Here is a 19,673-nt window from a genome sequence, read left to right as displayed (position 1 = left end):
CCAGTCTACTTTTTATAGTCTCACTCCCAAATATGGACAGACAACTAAAGTCTCACCATTAATTTGAGAAAAACCTCTAACATTAAAATCAGGGGCCAAGGGACTTCCAAGGCGGTCGAGTGGTTAAGATTTCACCTTACAACGTAGGGGGTGTGGGTTCGATCCCTGGTCCGGGAGCTAAGATCCCACCTGCCTCACAGCCAAAAAACCAAAACATAAAACAGAAGAAATATTGTAACAAATTCAATAAAGACTTTAAAAATGGTCCTCATCAAAAAAAATTTTTTTTATAAATTTATTTACTGATTTATTTATTTTTGGCTGCGTTGGGTCTTCGTTGCTGTGCGCGGGCCTTCTCTAGTTGCGGCGAGCGGGGGCTACTCTTCATTGCGGTGCACGGGCTTCTCACTGCAGTGGCTTCTCTTGCTGCGGAGCACGGGCTCTAGGCTCACAGGCTTCAGTAGCTGTGGCACGCGGGCTCAGTAGTTGTGGCTCACGGGCTCTACAGCGCAGGCTCAGTAGCTGTGGCGCACGGGCTTAGGTGCTCCGTGGCATGTGGGATCGTCCCAGACCAGGGATTGAACCCGCGTCCCCTGCATTGGCAGGCGTATTCTTTTTATTTTAGATAGTAGTCATCTCTTCTTTTATTTTTTTTAAAATTTATTTATTTATTTATTTATTTATTTATTTATTTTTGGCTGTGTTGGGTCTTCGTTTCTGTGCAAGGGCTTTCTCTAGTTGCGGCAAACGGGGGCCACTCTTCATCGCGGTGCGCGGGCCTCTCACTATCACGGCCTCTCTTGTTGTGGAGCACAGGCTCCAGACGCACAGGCTCAGTAGTTGTGGCTCACGGGCTTAGTTGCTCCGTGGCATGTGGGATCTTCCCAGACCAGGGCTCGAACCCGTGTCCCCTGCATTGGCAGGCGGATTCTCAACCACTGCACCACCAGGGAAGCCCAGCAGGTGTATTCTTAACCACTGCGCCACCAGGGAAGCCCCCCAAAAATCTTTAAAAACAAAATAAATTAAAATCAGGGGACAAAACACGTTGATAAAAAGGGGAAACAGAGGAAAAAGAAAAGTTCAAACAGCAGACAAAACCTGCAAAATCATTCAATTCATATTCTCAAGGGAAAAGAGAAAATACTGTATCCATGAAATAAGAACAGGATCCCATTTTTTTAAAGAAATATTCAGAGGCCAATAAAAAATTAAATTTGAAATTAAAAATATGCTGACAGCAATTAGAAGTTCAAAAAAATACTGAGAAAACCTCTCAGAAAAAAAGAAAAACACAGAAAGTGAGAAAATAGCTAAGAAATAGACATTAAAAAATTAGAGAATCAAACCAATAGGTCCAAATATCCAACTAACAAACAGACAGAAGACAGAGAAAAGGGTGGAGGAAAAGGAAAATTATCAAAGAAATAGTATAAGAAAAATTTCCAAATTAGAGGACATGAGTCTCTGAATTGAAAGGACCATGAACATCAACAAGCCATAAGACATACGTTCCAGGGTGAAAGTTCAGAATTCTGGGGATAAAGAAAAGAGTCAAACATTTTCCAGAGAAATAAAATAGTTCACATACAACCAACTAGAAAGCAGAATGGCCTGAGACATTTTAACATACGTCTCACAAAGCTCAGTCATAAACAAAATATAGTCATAATAAAGCAAACATTAAATATGTATTCAACCACAGACTGTAACATGACTGCAAGAGACAGGAAGAGTAGATGTGTACTGAGGGTTAAGAGTTGTGTATGAGAGGTAAATCCTCAGCGGGAAATCAATGTGTATGTCTAAAATTTTAAAAGAAATCAAGAAATGCACACAGTGGGCTATTTAGAAATAGGTAGGTGGATATCAGAAAATATAACTAAAAGAGTTGAAAAGTACCATCTTTGGGTAAAAGAGTAATGGGAGTATAAGAAGAACAGGGGGGCTTCCCTGGTGGCGCAGTGGTTGAGAATCCGCCTGCCAATGCAGGGGACACGGGTTCGAGCCCTGGTCTGGGAAGATCCCACATGCCGCGGAGCAACTGGGCCCGTTAGCCACAACTACTGAGCCTGCGCGTCTGGAGCCTGTGCTCCGCAACAAGAGAGGCCGCGATGATGAGAGGCCTGCGCACCGCGATGAGGAGTGGCCCCCACTTGCCGCAGCTGGAGAGAGCCCTCGCACAGAAACGAAAACCCAACACAGCCAAAAAAATAAATAAATAAAGTGTAAAATTAAAAAAAAAAAAAAGAAGAACAGGGAATGGCTGCTACAGTACTAGTTTAATTTATGTGTTTTTTTTTTTTTTTTACTTTTTTTGTTTGTTTGTTTGTTTTATTTATTTATTTCTGGCTGTGTTGGGTCTTCGTTTCTGCGTGAGGGCTTTCTCCAGTTGTGGCAAGTGGGGGCCACTCTCCATTGCGGTGCGCTGGCCTCTCATTATCGCGGCCTCTCTTGTTGCGGAGCACAGGCTCCAGACGCACAGGCTCAGTAATTGTGGCTCACGGGCCTAGCCGCTCCGTGGCATGTGGGATCTTCCCAGACCAGGGCTCGAACCCGCGTCCCCTGCATGGGCACGCAGATTCTCAACCACTGCGCCACCAGGGAAGCCCACTAGTTTAATTTAAAACAATGTACGTGCAATTATCTCCAAATAAATAAATGAATAAATGGATGGAAGGAAGGGAGGGAGGAAGGAAGAAAGGAAGGAAAGAATATTTAACAAGGCAAATGTACAAACTGTTACACAGTGGAGATCTCCTATGTTCATCTACACAGAAAGAGTGAAAATAGCGACTGTTCTAACATTATGCAAATACTTTCTTGTGGCTTGGAATACAATTTCCAATTATAGCACCATACATGAATTCCAAAAGTGCTGTATCACAAACAGCTAAAATGATAACATGCTTGGCAAATGGTACTGGATGCTTCAAAAATGTGACTCTAATAATGAAGACACTGACATCAAATATGTATGTAAAGAGTTGGAAGAAAATTATTCTGAAGTAGGAAAAAAGTATTAATTGTAATATTGTTTTATATAAATGTGATTATTAAATATACATGTGTAACTAGATTAATTAAATGGTGTAAGTATGTACTTGACTATTACATCTATAGCCCCAAAACATTCCTTATATATTCAAGTTGACCACAAAAATTGTTTTGTTCTTCTCATGGGAAAACACGAAAAATGTAAACTTAACATAAAAGGTACATAAAGAAATTAATTCCATTTACCTGAATCCTGTTATTTCTCTTTATCAGTCTTCCTTCCAATCTAGAAGAAAATAGTAAGTAAATTAAACTGCATTCTTCTGGTCATGAGCTGCTTATAAGAAAAAAAACCTTAAAATCCAAGGTAACTATTATTTAATTCTTGTTCCCTAGCCATAGCAAAAATTGTTCTTTCCCACTTCCCAGCTAATTTCTGGCTGTCATGGTACTCACAGTAAGCTTTACAAAGCAAAGCCATGCAGAAGCAAGCATGTAAAGTCAATGCCAATAAAAAATTGCATTCCAAGTGTAACTAACGGTATCACGAGTTCTAGAATCATATATTTTATAAATTATCTTCTCACCATTCAGCTAAATAACCGCTAACTGGCAATACAGAGAAAGATAAAGAAGCATGAAGGCATGTTTTCAAAACATAAGAATTAAGCAAAAAAGGAGTAAAAAAGGTAGCAACATGTTTATATTCAGTATCCTGTGATAAACTACACACCATATAAATATGTTTACGATCAAAGAGCTTATAAATAGACTTTAACCCACCTCATCTTAAAAGCTTAGAAATGCTTCCTCATTGAATTTCACAAAAGACTTTCTCAACTAAAAATTAAATATAGCCCTTCGAAAATATATATGTGAATATACAAGTGAATTACGGTACCTGCAGAAAGAGGCAAAAAAGTACCCTTTTAAAAAATTAATAAACATTTGTATTAATGTATTTTATACATACAGAAATCTTGAGTGGCTTAATTTTCCTAAAGTGAACACATACGTGTAACCACTACTCTCCCCAAAGGTCACCACTGCCATGACTTTGAATACCACACACTAGTTTTGCCTATTGGATCAAGGAGCTGTCTGAGAGTCTAAGAATCTCTGCATCTGGACCAAAATAAAATGCAAGAGAGAAGCAAGTAGTCACAGACTGCAAGATATTATTTCAGAAAGATGCTGATGTGTCTGCGGAAGATGTTTTGACTGGTTGCATGGTTGTCTGAAGTCAACCTGCAGGGTCTCCAGAGACAGTAGGAAACAGAAGGTGTTTTATGATATAAATAGCAGGGAAAGGGCCTTTCTTCCTATTGTCCAGGAGGTATGTACGGTTGGAAGTGAGATGTGAGACGCAGGAGCAGAGGGAAGAGGGGAGGGGGACAAGGGAGTTTGGACCGCCTTTCTATAGGTATAAGAACACCTATAAAATAAAGATAATTACCAAACAAGTATGTTTAGTCTACTACTAGTCTAACAAGCTAGACCAAGTTACTGACGCATCATCTCATTTGATTTTCCGATTGCTCTGAAGACAGCATATCTTATCTGCCTGTAGACAGATAAGGATATTAGGTCTCAAAGCAAAGTATAGTGCACAAAGTTAAATAGTTAGTAGGTGACGCAAAGCTGTTCCTCTTTACAGCCTGTATGCAGGGCTGGATACCAAAAACAAAAAGGAAAATGTTCACAGAAAAGAAGCCATTGTAATTGGATACAGAATACATTGTATTGTCTCTGTCCATGAATCATCATAAGAAAAGAACCAAGTAATTCAAATTCCATCAAGTCTTTCTTCTGAATTACCAAAACGTTGAAATCCTTAAATTTCACAAGGTGTAAATTTCTGACATGTTAACTTGTTTTATCCACTTTGAATGCTTTCTCACTGCAAGGGTGGAAATCCAAAGAACATGATGTCCCTCAGAGAAAGTCACAGATACAGAAGGCAAATTACCACCAAAAATTATTGAGGAACCTATGATAATGTCACCTTCAAACGATACACCACACCTGCATGAATATCTAATTCTATCATAAGTACATTCAAAAAGCGGGGGCCAAAATGAGAACACTCTTCAAAAAGGGAACTTTCTAATCTGCTACTTGAGAGGGAGAGGAAATAAAATATCTAAAAAAAGTTGTTATAAGACTATGTGATAAGGCCTTCTTGCATCCTCACTGATAAATACAAAATAATATGTCAATGTCAATAACTATGATTGTCAGACATGATGAAATGTCTTCACATTTAATCCTGTAAGAACCTTGCAAGCAGGGAAAGGTTAGGATCACCAATTTATCAAATGCAGACATTGGGCCCAAACAGGTTATATAACTTGTCCAAGGTCAGAGAATTGTCCAAGGTCAAAAACTTGTCCAAGATTTCAATGCGAGGAAGTAGGAAAAGGTCCCAAATCAAGTGTGTCGAATGCCAAAAACACAGGACAGTTCTGGCTTAAACATGACAGCAACCAAATCTGCTTTTCAATTCCAAATCATTTAGTGATTCTTTCACTATTCTCCAGTTTCCAATTGTTTTTGATATGTCCTGAGCAAAGGATATCAACATGCCTTCCTTCTGTGAGATGGGGAGAAGTTTCTTGTTAGCCAGTGGCTTGAGGACAGGAAATAAAAATAGGTCTGGATGGACTCTTTTTATGGATTAGATAACTGCTAAAGCAGCTGAGAGCTCTCTGGTGATTGTCTTTATACCAGCTCTAGCACAGGGAAAGTACAGTAAAAGCTGCAGGCTTGATTTTACAGTGGACACATGCTGTGAACATACCATGTGAATTCTTTCTGGGACTAGTGAGTAAGAGAGTTAACTATGCTCACCTTGCACAGTAAAGCAGGAAAAAAAGTATCCAAATTACACTTAGATGGCCGTGGCTTTAAACTTTCAATTAAGACTAAGTATAGTAAGGCAAGAATCTTTGTAGACATTAACCCAGTGACATTCAGAAGAATATTGGGGGGAGTGGGGACAGAGTAAGGTACCCTTCCCTTATTCACAATAATGCTGGTATAGCAATACCCAAACTCCTGTGTTTTTACTACTGCTGACTTCCTCCCAAGAAAAACTACACTGAAGTAGGAGAAGATTCAAAGTAAAAAGGAATGAGCCTCAGAAGCAATGCTGAGGAAGGAAAAGACTCAAGTTCACAACATTCTCTAAAGCATGGCAAACTCCTACTCTACAAGCTTGTATTTGCAGGAGGGCCAGTCCTTTCAAGGCTTATGACTCCCTCTTAGGTCAGGGAGGGCAGTGGTTCATCTTGCTAGGTGGCTCACAGACATAAGACACAGAAAGGGCAGCAGGCATGCTTCATTTCTTGGCAGCCCTGTCCCAAACTGAATTATTATAATTCAGTTGCTACTTCTCAGGGGGAAAACGGTGTGTAATTATACTTGAATACTATAGTGAGACCAATAACAGCACGCGATCAATTTAATTATATTTTCCTATTTTTATTAAATTTTCTATTAAAATTATACTTTATAAGAATAGGAAAAACCACTGAAAGTGTCCTCATTCTCATTCATAAACAGAGTGCTATGCAAATTAAATCTTACTTTAAAAGAGTTCAAAATCCAAAGTACAAAGTTAGGGCTTTCTTCCTCTAATATTTAACTCTCAGTAAACACAGTTTAATAGAACCTTTTCTTTCTTTTTTGGCTTGGCTTGGAGAAGAACCTTTACTGTCTTAAGACTACAGTTGCAGGACCTCCCTCGTGGCACAGTGGTTAAGAATCCACCTGCCAATGCAGGGGACACGGGTTCGAGCCCCGGTCCGGAAGGATCCCACATGCTGCGGAGCAACTAGGCCCGTGCACCACAACTACTGACACTGCACTCTAGAGCCCGTGAGCCACAACTACTGAGCACGCGCGCCACAACTACTGAGCCCGCGCGCCTAGAGCCCGTGCTCCGCAACAAGAGAAACCACTGCAGTGAGAAGCCCGCGCACCACAACGAAGAGCAGCCCCCGCTCGCCACAACTAGAGAAAGCCCGCGTGCAGCAACGAAGAACCAATGCAGCCAAAAATAAATAAATAAATAAATTTATATAAAAAAGTCATAGATGACAATTAAAAAAAGAAGAAGAAGAAGAAGACAACTACAGTTGCAAATCCCCAGGCATCCTGTCTAGTTTATGGCGACTGAAAGTCGCAGTCTCCTGCTGGAGATACTGCAAGGTTTCCTTCTGCTAGCAGCTGTGGCCAGTGTTCTTCACCAGGGAGAACACGTTCAACCACACTCCAGGGAAGTCTTATTCTCCCCTTCGCTACAGTACATTCTTACTGTACAGCTCCTTGAGGGCACAAGCCACACTTGACCAGTGTTCCGTAAGATGTTACAGAAAAACCCGAGCGAACTTTTTGGCCAGCCCAGTATAATGCTCTCAGTACCTAGACAAACACTGGTAAGCACCCAACAAAACCCTATCATGTTTCTCTGTTACCAATTATATCAAATCAAGCCCTCAGTTCAGCCACCCTTACTTTTCTCACTTAGTCATTACTATCAAAACTGGATTACTACACACCCTCGAAAGAGTTAGTCATTGCTAAATGTTTGCCCCTGCAATTCCCTATAATGTCCTTCGCCTACCCTGCTCCCACACTGTTAGCCCATGTCTGTCACGGGGCTTAGTAAGAACAATGGAAATAAGCTTATTTGCAATAATGAAGGAATTGTCCACATGCTCTTTTTTGACTTAAGAACTTTTTTCTCAAAATATTATATGCACACCAATAAATTCTGGATTGGTAATTACGTCCACATAATATTTTATTATAATTTACCTTCCAGTAAAACCATCTTTACACAGTCTTACGTCACTATCAAAAAAAGTTTCAAGTAAAATAGGATCAAAAACTATAACGCCTTTTAAAAAATTATCTAAACCATATCTCATCTATCATTGTCCAAGCAGTCTCCCGCTGAAACAGTCACACTATCTCCCTAACTAGTCAGAAAGTCTCATAAATATAAGTTATGCCATATCCCAAACATACAGTATATACAGGTCAGCAATGTAAGAACTACTTTAAAAATGAATCCAAATGCCTTGCCTTTTGATTCTGGATTCTTCTCAGATACTGAGAATAAATATTTCATGGAAATTAAAGGAACTCACAACAATGAGAATTTTCTAATTTCCTTTTTAAGTACTTTGAAGTAACATTAGAGCTTCAAAAGAAAATTCAGCATGAATTGTCAAACCAAGCTACCATAATAAACTTTGCAAGTCACAAAAACTGTCTTTTGTGTTCCTAAAAAAGGCAAAATTTAGCTGGCTAATAAGAATATAAGATGAACTAAAAAGAAATCCCAAATGTACTCCAATATAGAAACAGATTAAAACATTAAATCCAGTTCCAAGGGAGATTATGAGAAACGTTTTTTTAACTGAGAATCAACTAATTTCCTAAAATTGAATTTGCAGAAGACATATCACAGTGTCAGTTCACCCACTCCTATTTCTGGGGGATTCTACCACACCCAGGCTCAGCTACTTTTCAACTGCCATCTTCTGTATCACCTGATACAAGTCCCCACACACAGCCATAGCTGACTGGACCTGGAGAAACATCTGACCAAAATGTAGCCATTCATAGGCTGGCCAGGAGCCTTCGACTTGCGTTTATTGGCTAAAAAGTTGGGGCCAGCCAATCAAGATTCTTCTGCCTCAAAAACTGGAATTAAGAAACTCTAAAGGAAATTGCCAGTTAGATATTGGGGTAAAAGGTCAAGAGGCACACTCAGGGTCAGGGTAAGTGTCATGAGCCAAGTCTGCCATAGAAAGTGAGAGCTGAACCTGAACCACTTCCTAATCTGGGATTCTCAGGAGAGCTACATCCTGATCTCCACCTTCACCCCTCTACCTTTTCTTGAGTGAAACTAACCTGGTTTTTGCAACCTAAAAATTACTGAAAGACAGAGCCTATGAAAGTAACCTAAATTAAATTTTTATGTGAAGACCTACTATTGACATGCTTAACTAGAATTAAAGCACCCATTTTTAGACTAATTTAGGAAGTGAACAGCTCATATCACTTAGTAAGAAATCTGAGGTCAAATTTTTTTCAACATCCTCTTTCTTCTAGACTTCAGGTTTCTCACCTATAAAATAAGGTCAATTTATGAGAAGGTCTATAAATCCTCTCCTATGGTTTATAATCTCAGTACAGGCAGCCTCTGGCATATCAACACATCCCTTTCAGACCAAGGAGGATTCTACTTCTGGGCACAGTTTCTGAGCAGTGGTGGAAAACATTCTGTATTACCTGGGTTGTCACATGATGAATTTTCATCTATTAAATTCATAATTGGAACTACAAATTTTCCTGTAAAGACTCTTAAAATGTGTCACTTCCCAGGCTATCCCATTTGTACACAGAATATTAGAATTTTACATATTGTTTTCAATTGCTCTATTTTTCATTTAAAATATAAAATGATACTACAATGCCCTACCTCTCCCTTAAAGAAAGTAAGAAGCAGAGAGTGTTATTTGATTGGTCATTAGAGGAAATACTTAGATCAGATGGTGCTACCACCTTAACCGTAATATTTTCAATACTCTACTTGGGTGGAGTGGGGCTTGGAGGAGGAATGGTAACAGAACAAGACACTGGAAATCCAAATACCCATTTTAAATATTCTTGTCACTCAGTTTTGAACAAATTAGAAGAGCATTAATCTCAGAGTCTGAAACTATAAGTATTCAAAGAATGAAATTGCTGGAAAAGTATTTTTTTAATAATGTCAGGAAAAATTGTCCAAGACTTTGAAATGGACAAAAGAGAGTCCTAGGTGTCTGTCTGTCCCTTCAGTGAGTGCTAGACATCACCCAGAGGGCCTTCTGGGGATTTTCTGAGTCAATAGGGCTACGCACCTTTGACCGACTATTATTTTACAACTCTATAAAACAGACAGTAGTTCCAAATAATTCTTATCCATAGGAATGTAAATAAAATTTGATCTGCCTGGAAGGAAAGATAATCCAAACGTTACGTTTTATTGCTCTTTTTAAATCAATTTTATCTATTAATAAATTCATTATAGCATTCCTTTTTTTTCATTTCTTCAAATTCTCCTTTAATTCCCTAAGTTGAACAAAAACTATGATATACGTTCATTTTATACCTACATGCAATACTTTTTAACTTTTTGAAAATAACTCTTTAGCAATGATGGTCCATTTTAAAAATCGCTCTGTTATAAACACCTAGAAAAGAGTTTCTATCACTCACAGCAACTGGTCACAGTATAACCTATCAGGCTATGAATAACTGGTCTGTGCTATTTGGGAGCCAGATCTTTGCAATTCAGTGGCAAACAAATGGCAGTGACATCACAGCAATTTCACCAGTAAAGCAAGTTACATTCTCGGCCTTTTATGTACATCAGTGGGTAGCAAGCCTTGAAGCCCAATGCCGTAGATGTATATCATGCATCCACTTCTTAATGGATACGATGTAAATAAAATCCAAGTAAATCCACATAGAAAACAGTGGTGTGCGTGTGTGTGTGTGTGTGTGTGTGTGTGTGTGAGAGAAAAACACAACTAAAAATACAGTCAGATCTTGATACTGAGCTGCATGAGCTATTTGTATATTTTGGAGATTAATCCCTTGTCAGTTGCTTTGTCTGCAAATATTTTCTCCCATTCTGAGGGTTGTCTTTTCGTATTGTTTATGGTTTCCTTTGTTGTGCAAAAGCTTTTAAATTTAATTAGGTCCCATTTGTTTATTTTTGTTTTTATTTTCATTACTCTAGGAGGTGGGTCAAAAAAGATCTTGCTGTGGTTTATGTCAAAGAGTGTTCTTCCTATGTTTTCCTCTAAGTTTTACAGTGTCCAGTCTTACATTTAGGTCTTTAATCCATTTTGAGTTTATTTTTGTGTATGGTGTTATGGAGTGTTCTAATTTCATTCTTTTACATGTTGCTGTGTCATACAGAGTGAAGTAAGTCAGAAAGAGAAAAACAAATATTGTATAGTAACGCATATATGTAGAATCTAGAAAAATGGTACAGATGAACTTATCTGCAAAGCAGAAATAGAGACACAGACGTAGAAAACAAATGTATGGACACCAAGGGGGGAAAAGGGGGGGTTGGGATGAAGTGGGAGATTGGGATTGACATATATACACTACTATGTATAAAATAGATAACTAACGAGAACCTGCTGTATAGCATGGGGAACTCTGCTTCGTGCTGTGTGGTGACCTAAATGGAAAGGAAATCCAGAAAGGAGGGGATATGTGTGTACATATAGCTGATTCACTTTGCTGTACAGCAGAAATTAACACAACATTATGAAGCAACTATACCCCAATTAAAAAAAAAATACAGTCAGATCCATGCAACAAAGACAAGTGGGACACGTTACCTACCAAGTTAAGCAATCCCATTTATTCAGAAAAAAAGAATAATCTTGGTTACAATCTGTTGCTCTTATCCTGTTGCTTTTGTCCTTAAATGTTCTGAGCTAAATAGCTACACATGTAAATTAGCAAAGCAAGGCACATATATGCAGGCAATTAAAATAAAAATTCTTGGAACCTTTAAACTCCTCAAAATAGGGGGCTTAAATTAAGGTTCTCTACTCATCACTTGATATGAATGCTTTAAAGGAAAAAGTACAGACATTAGCAGAAAACAGGGCCAAATGATTCTACTTTACAGAAACAGTGAGTAGAAGTAATTGTATCATTCATTTTTCTAAATGTTATTTTAAAAAACCCATCAGGGCTTCCCTGGTGGCGCAGTGGTTGATAATCCACCTGCCAATGCAGGGGACACGGGTTCGAGCCCTGGTCTGGGAAGATCCCACATGCCGCGGAGCAACTAGGCCCGTGAGCCATAACTACTAAGCCTGCGCGTCTGGAGCCTGTGCTCCGCAACAAGAGAGGCCGCGACAGTGATAGGCACGTGCACCACGATGAAGAGTGGCCCCCGCTTGCCGCAACTGGAGAAAGCCCTTGCACAGAAACGAAGACACAACACAGCCAAAAAAAAAAAAAAAAAAAACCATCAAATGAAAATCAATAGGAGTTTCTTGACATAAGTAAATTTGATGCATGAAAATATATTTCCACTAACGATTTATGCAGCCGAAATCACTTGCAAGTCACAAGTCTCTAAGACTTAAAATAAGTCATTGTAATTTATAAAATGTGACAACTATGCAGGAAACCATTTAAAGTTTCAAGCACATGTAAAACTACTACTGTTGAAACCACATCCTTAGGTTTGGAGAACTCCAAGTTTCATGCCACTCCCAGATCTGTGCAGGGACCCCCTAAATGCATAACGTCTTTTTCTCTTCCTCTTCAAGGACTACTCTTTTCTTTCAGAGCCTCATCCACCCGGCTCCCCACTCCACTGAAGTCAGTCAGATTCCACTTTTTAAAAACCCTTCTTTGGGGGCTTCCCTGGTGGCGCAGTGGTTGAGAGTCCGCCTGCCACTGCAGGGGACACGGGTTCGAGCCCTAGTCTGGGAAGATCCCACATGCCGCGGAGCAACTGGGCCCGTGAGCCACAACTACTGAGCCTGCGCGTCTGGAGCCTGTGCTCCGCAACAAGAGAGGCCGCGATAATGAAAGGCCCGTGCACCGCGATGAAGAGTGGCCCCCACTTGCCACAACGGGAGAAAGCCCTCGCACAGAAACGAAGACCCAACACAGCCAAAAATAAATAAATAAATAAATAAATAAATAAATAAATAAATAAAGCAAGCCACTAGTGTGTATTTGGACCAATTTAAAAAAAAAAAACACAAAAAAAACAAGAAAACCCTTCTTTGGGGACTTCCCTGGCACTCTAGTGGTTAGGTCTGCAGCGGGGCACAGGTTTGATCCTTGGTTGGGGAACTAAGATCCCACATACCACGGGGGCCAATAAATAAATAAATAAATAAATAAATAAATAAATAAATAAATACAAAAACCCTTCTTTGGCAGCAATTACCTTTGCTGCTTTGCTCCAGAATTTCTCAGAACTTTAAATATGCTAATGAGCACTGAGAATCTCCAAGAAAGGTCTGCAGTAACACACTTCTCTCACTTCTCAGAACTCCAAGGACTAGATCTCGGAAATTAACATCCTAGGGAAAATGATGCACTTGGCTTGGCTATTGAATTTCCTCCACTGGGTTTATTCCTCAGCCAAGAGTTAAGTGTCCATCCAGGCCAGCCACATGCAAAGACAAAGGGGGCCTCACCGCCTAAATGTCATCTGAGGACGTGAAGAACTGCCCGAGAATCATTCATCCACTCACTCGCTGCCCTGATGTTTTAAGTTTGCATCATTAAAGTAGTAACAACCATGGGCTACAAAGCATTGCCTGCCTTAGGAGACCAGGTTAAAACAAAAATCTTTTTTTTTTTTAATTTTTTTTTTTTAATTTATTATTTATGGCTGTGTTGGGTCTTCGTTTCTGTGTGAGGGCTTTCTCTAGTTGCGGCAAGTGGGGGCCACTCTTCATCGCGGTGCGCGGGCCTCTCACTATCGTGGCCTCTCCCGTTGCAGAGCACAGGCTCCAGACACGCAGGCTCAGCAATTGTGGCTCACGGGCTTAGTCGCTCCGCAGCATGTGGGCTCTTCCCAGACCAGGGCTTGAACCCGTGTCCCCTGCACTGGCAGGCAGATTCTCAACCACTGCGCCACCAGGGAAGCCCCCAAAAATCTTTAAATGGCTCATTTATCAAACAATAAAGTGGAGACGTAACTGCCCAGATGAAAGAAAAGTGACTTTCTAGGCTCATTTTTTGTTTTCTCTTTTAGTAAGTGAAGATCTTCCTGAAATATGTTACATTTTTTTCTTACTTTCCCCGTTTGCAAAAGTAACAGATGTTCCCTGAATGATATTAGAAAATAAAGATACTCACAGACAAGAAAAATTACCAGTAACCTTAGCCGTCAGTCAGAATCACTTACCATTTTGAAATATTTCTTTCCAGCCCTTCTTTAGAACACCAGAAGGAAGAGGATATCTGTTTGCTCCTCTGGTGTATATACAGTTTAAGTAAATACTTTTTTCCTTCCTGTATAAATTTTGTGTATTTTTGGCATAATTTTGTGTATTTTGTATACTTTTTATACACACTTTTGTGTACTTCTTGTTTTATAAATTCATTTATTTTACAAATTTAGGACTATACACACTGTTTTATAATCATTTATCATGTCACAACATGTGGACATGTTTCCAGGCTATTAAACTATTAAATATTCTTCTGCATTTTGCCCTCTGCCCCCTCCTCTATTTTGAGATGGTTGACTCACTGTTTTGTGGAGAATTATGATTCCCCCCACCCCAACTTCTAATAATATTTTTTTATAAGAGTTACCCAGATTCACTGTAAAATTTTGGAAAATGCTGTTGAGTTTTACCAACTTGAGGATATATATACATACTACTTTGTAACTTGTTTTCACTCTCATTATATCCTAAACATTTTCCTACCTCCTCAAATACACTTCCGGGGCTATTTACTGATTTTTTTTAAAAAACAAGAAGAGTACTCAGAAGCCAGCTTCACATGATTGTCATGAGTCAAAGGTCATCAATAAGAACATCAATTATTGTAATACACTATAGTGTATTGTAATACACTATATGTACATAAATCAGGCTATCAGGAGATGCCCTAAGTCTGTTCTGTTTTATTGATTTGTTTGTTTTTTAAGAGCTCTCCAATATCAAGCTTTTTAATCAGTGGTCTCTCCTCCATGAAAGTAAAAGGGACATAAAATAGCTCTCAATCAGTTTAAGTGTCTGCCAAGTGAGTTATTGATTCAAACAGATTTTTCCCAAGTCAAGTTCCTACTCTAATAATAATAATAATAATAGTGAGGAAGAAGAGGCAGATGAGGATGAGAAGAATTATTTTCCTGTTACTATAACTTGGGTGATTTCAAAACAACTTCTACTATTTCTGAATCACTAATGAAAGGTGTATGTCAACAGTTTCAATGAACTTTTTCCACAGTCAGTAAGAAATGCATATCCCTCAACACCTCCAAATTTGTGTAAGAGCATTTAGAGAAAGTTTATTCCAGCATCTGCAAATTCTCTCCCAGCATTCATCAGAAGACATTTGTGCATTGGTCATAGTTTCCTCAAGTGCTGTGACTTAACTGATCAACCAACATTTGAGACCCAAGAACTCTGTGACATTAGAGATGCTTTTTTAAAAGATATAATCATCTGATGACCCTCCTGCATAATGAATCAACTTCTTCATTAAATCTGTTCCCAAAAACACATTTTATATTCTAGAGGCATACTCGTAAACGAATGAGACTGATACCATCAGGCAAAGATGCTTACCAGAACTAACCTCTAACCCTGATCCTATACAATGGACAATACAGTTGTATAGTGTCCTAAGTGGATGTAGTCAAGTAATCTTTTGTCTTTTATTGAAGATACAGAAAGAGTCTGGAAACAATCAGCACCACAAACAACAGGCAAAATCTATGCCTAATTCATCCACAGAAATTAAAACTGTATCTGCTACACAACAGGCACTGAACAAATTTTCTGAACCAGTGAATGTTCTCAAACAATAACATTTTTCATTCACCAAAAATTCTTTCCTCTGAGATATGGGGATATATGTATATGTATAGGTGATTCACTTTGTTATAAAGCAGAAACTAACACATCATTGTAAAGCAATTATACTCCAATAAAGATGTTAAAAAAAAAATTCTTTCCTCGGGCTTCCCTGGTGGCGCAGTGGTTGAGAGTCTGCCTGCCAGTGCAGGGGACACGGGTTCGGGCCCTGGTCTGGGAGGATCCCGCATGCCGCGGAGCGGCTGGGCCCGTGGGCCACAACTGCTGAGCCTGCGCGTCTGGAGCCTGTGCTCCGCAGCAGGAGAGGCCGTGATAGTGAGAGGCCCGCGCACCGCGATGAGGAGTGGCCCCCGCTTGCCGCAACTGGGGAGAGCCCTCGCACAGAAACGAATACCCAACGCAGCCATAAATAAATAAATAAACAAATACTTTAAAAAAAAAAAATTCTTTCCTCCATGAGAACCATCAGGATTAGTACGTATGAGATTATTCAACCTGCCTCTTATACTACTTAAATCTGGGGGAAGCCTGCACAAACACCTGCTAAGGTAACAGTGACAAGTCTCATCAGAAGTGTCCAGTTTTCTCAGCATTATAAAACTACTTAAAAGACCATGAGCAAAATAACTTTTCCAAAATAGCCACAAACTTGTCCTGCAGTTCCATGGTATGCCTTTTCAACTCAATTACATCAACCCTCCAAATGTCGCCCTTTGAAAGGTCAAAATCACTCATTAGAAAACAAACACAGCTCAGTCAAATACATTTGCCTGAAGCAAGCTGATAATTCGAAGAAATGCCAACAGGCCCCGCACAAATACGGGTTGAGTCCAGTCAGCTGCCAATTTTTTTTTGACTTTGAGAAAGTCTTTTCTGCCACCTCTGTGCTTCAGAGTGGGTAGAAAGGGGGTGTGTGTGTGTGTGTGTGTGTGTGTGTGTGTGTGTGTGTGTGTGTGTGTGTGTGTGTTTAAACTATAAGACAGGGATCTGGGTGAGATGCTCTCTCTCATCTGTGATTCTGTATTGAAATGATTTGCATTTACAATTATTCCAATTATTCTAACTATTCCAAATTATGAGCAAGAGTTGAGTTTGATTACTGTTGATTAAAAAATTGCCATGGGAGGCAATGCAGTATAATGATAAGAGACGAGTTTGAAATTAAGAAATGTAAATATGACACCTAGTAGAAGAACATTAGAAATATGTGGGGACATTTTTGGCTGGCACAGTCATTGAGGTCCCTAGTGGAATTTAGTGAGTGGGTTCTAGGGAAGCTAAAAGTCCTGAAATATGTGGGACAGGCCCACACATGAGGTCTTCCCTTAAATAACAACTGTGAGCCATAGGGAAGAATCTGGATTTCAGGCCACATGGTTTCTCAGTAGCTGTGACCTTTAATGACCTGCGGTTAAGTCATTTAATTCTGAGCCTCAAGCTCCCTGAAGGTAAAATGGGAATATTATTATCAGCCTCAAAGGGGTTTTTTGGAGAGTAATACATAAAACATCATGGTGTGGGCCTGGAGCAAACTGCCCACATACAAATCCTGGCTCTACTAACTGTGGGCCCTTGTGTGTTCAACTTAACCTCCTCACTTTCCTTACCCATAAAACTCAGGCAAAAGAAGTGCAGGGTTTTGATGAGTTGTGGCTCAGTGCATTTAGCTGTTGTTATTATTAGTGCAGGGCTAATTATTAACAGGTGCTCAGTGGGTACTCTGACCTCATGGCCACTCAAGACCACATTACAGAACCTAGATACACACTTTCAAAAGCTTAGTAACTACATCCATCTCAGATCACCACTGACAAGAACAATCAGTAAAAAGAAGTAGGGCCTGTTCTTTAATGATATTAACTGACATTTTAGCAAATTGTCTTACAAAACAAATCTATACGCTAGTGTGCGTGTGGTTTTTTTCTAAAGACATACTAATAGTATTGACTAATGAGGCACAGCACACCCAGAAGCGTCCAGGTTCCACACGCCTGGTTAAATACTGAAAAATCTAAACATAATCATAAACATAAAGTCTAAACATAAACATAAACAAAAACAAAAAGCCAGTATCAGTTTCTTGAAACTCCTCTCACCCTGCTAATAAGATTTAACTTTGGAAAGATGGTGAAAAATAACAAACATCATTTGCAGAAATGCACTGACATTAATCAGAAGTTTAAACCCCCAGCCCACCCGATAGGTTAACACGTGTGAAGCTGGCAGAAAAATGCCTCATGAACTGGTGACACAAGTGCAGGTGAACTACAGAGCAGTGGCACAGCCCTTTGGATACAGTAAACTGCAGGTCCCTCGGAAGCTCAAGACTGTCCATTAACAGACACTCATACGTTCCCCATATTCCAGTACCACGAGGTTTCTCATCAGGGAAGTGAATGGCCTCCACACTCACCATGCTTAGCTTGCAGTTCTTAAATTTTAATGGGGGGCTGCGGGCTCAGAATCGAGACTGTATTCCATCTGTCAAGGGAGGGGCTTAATTAACGATTAAATTGTACCTGCCTGAAATAACATTTGGTTGAAATACCTTACTTTTAGGAGTAAATGTTTAAATAGATGTGATGTATTTAAACAGCATCTTTACACAACTGCTGCCAGGATAAAAACCAAGTTAATCAAATGAAATTCTCAAAAATGACTGGTCTTTCACACATAGATGTTCAAATTCTAGCTTTACTAAGCCCAAGAGTAAGCCTCCTAAGATTTCAAATCTAAATATACTTTGACAGAGAAGTTTATTTTATAGATATATTCACACGTGTGAAATAATGAAGGATATAGTAGGACATACCTCTCAATATTGTTTATAAAAGCATTAAGGTCTAAATGGGGGCTGGTTAAATAAATTCTAGTCATTCCATTCATTGGAATTTTATAGCTATTAAAACAAACAGGATAGGGGCTTCCCTGGTGGCGCAGTGGTTGAGAATCTGCCTGCCGGTGCGGGGGAACACGGGTTCGAGCCCTGGTCTGGGAGGATCCCACATGCCGCGGAGCAACGGAGCCCGTGCGCCACAACTACTGAGCCTGCGCGTCTGGAGCCTGTGCTCCGCAGAAAGAGAGGCCGCGATAGTGAGAGCCCCGCGCACCGCGATGAAGAGTGGCCCCCGCTCGCCGCAACTAGAGAAAGCCCTTGCACAGAAACGAAGACCCAACACAGCCAAAAATAAATTAACTAATTAATTAATTTAAAAAAAAAAACAGGATAGATTTATATGTGCTGGTACGAAATCATCTCTAAGAAGTATCACACAATGAAAAGAGCACAGCATGGAACAGTGTGCATACTGTATACAGAATATGTTTATATTTGCGTAGCCCATATATGACGAATACACAAGAAAATTGAAACTATCTCTGGGGAAGGCATGGGAGGACTAGAATGAAAGGAGGATTTCCCACATCCTTTTATGTTGCTTAGGGAGTTTTTTAAAACCATGGGCATGTATTTCATTTTTGTTTTTGTTTTTTTGGCTGTGCCACTCGGCTTGTGAGATCTAAGTTCCCAGACCAGGGATCGAACCCCAGCCTCGTGAGTGAAGGCACCAAGTCCTAACCACTGGACTGCCAGGGAATTCCCTGTATTTCATTTTTTAACTAAAAAAAGAAACGACATATTTAACTTTTTTTTAAAAGTAAAAGAGCAGATGCTCCCTACCTGTCAATTTTCCTTTAATCCTGAATCCAACATATTAAACAATAAGCACGACCAAGGCAGGCAGATTTTTAAAAACAAAGTGGAGAATTACAGTTCCTTGTTTCTCTACAAAACTGCTAACCACCTTTCCTAAATTTTAGTAGATGAGGCACATGCTTTCCACAGACCCCTGCAGGAAACAGGCCTACAAAACACTTGAAAAGGCTGTGTTTGTATTATGGTATAAATAATTCTTTAATGGCTCTGAATTTCTTGCTGCCTCTCTTGTCAAACAGGTTGTAGTGCCAAGCACAGTATGTTCCATAAAGTAAACATCACAAAAAGCACTCTGACGCTTGTTGGCTGTTCTTCATCCCCCAACCAAACGCCTAGGGGACCAACAGAAC

General features: G+C 39.6%; 1 protein-coding gene across 12 annotated transcripts in view; it reads right to left on the bottom strand.

Annotated features, from left to right (window-relative positions):
- Positions 1 to 19,673, bottom strand: part of SGMS1 (sphingomyelin synthase 1) — a 295,457-nt gene that overhangs the window by 148,876 nt on the left and 126,908 nt on the right. For 11 of the 12 annotated variants that reach the window (XM_082423837.1, XM_082423836.1, XM_082423829.1 and 8 more), the window contains one exon: positions 3,244 to 3,283. The exons of the other annotated variant lie outside the window; for it this stretch is intronic. The gene's annotated coding sequence lies outside the window, so the exon portion shown is untranslated. The remainder of the gene's footprint in view (positions 1 to 3,243; positions 3,284 to 19,673) is intronic. 12 annotated transcript variants of the gene reach the window in all.

The sequence above is a fragment of the Balaenoptera physalus genome (genome assembly GCF_965194825.1).
Source record: "Balaenoptera physalus genome assembly, chromosome: 14".
Taxonomy (NCBI): Eukaryota; Metazoa; Chordata; class Mammalia; order Artiodactyla; family Balaenopteridae; genus Balaenoptera; species Balaenoptera physalus.
This window is presented reverse-complemented; position numbering and strand designations above follow the sequence as displayed.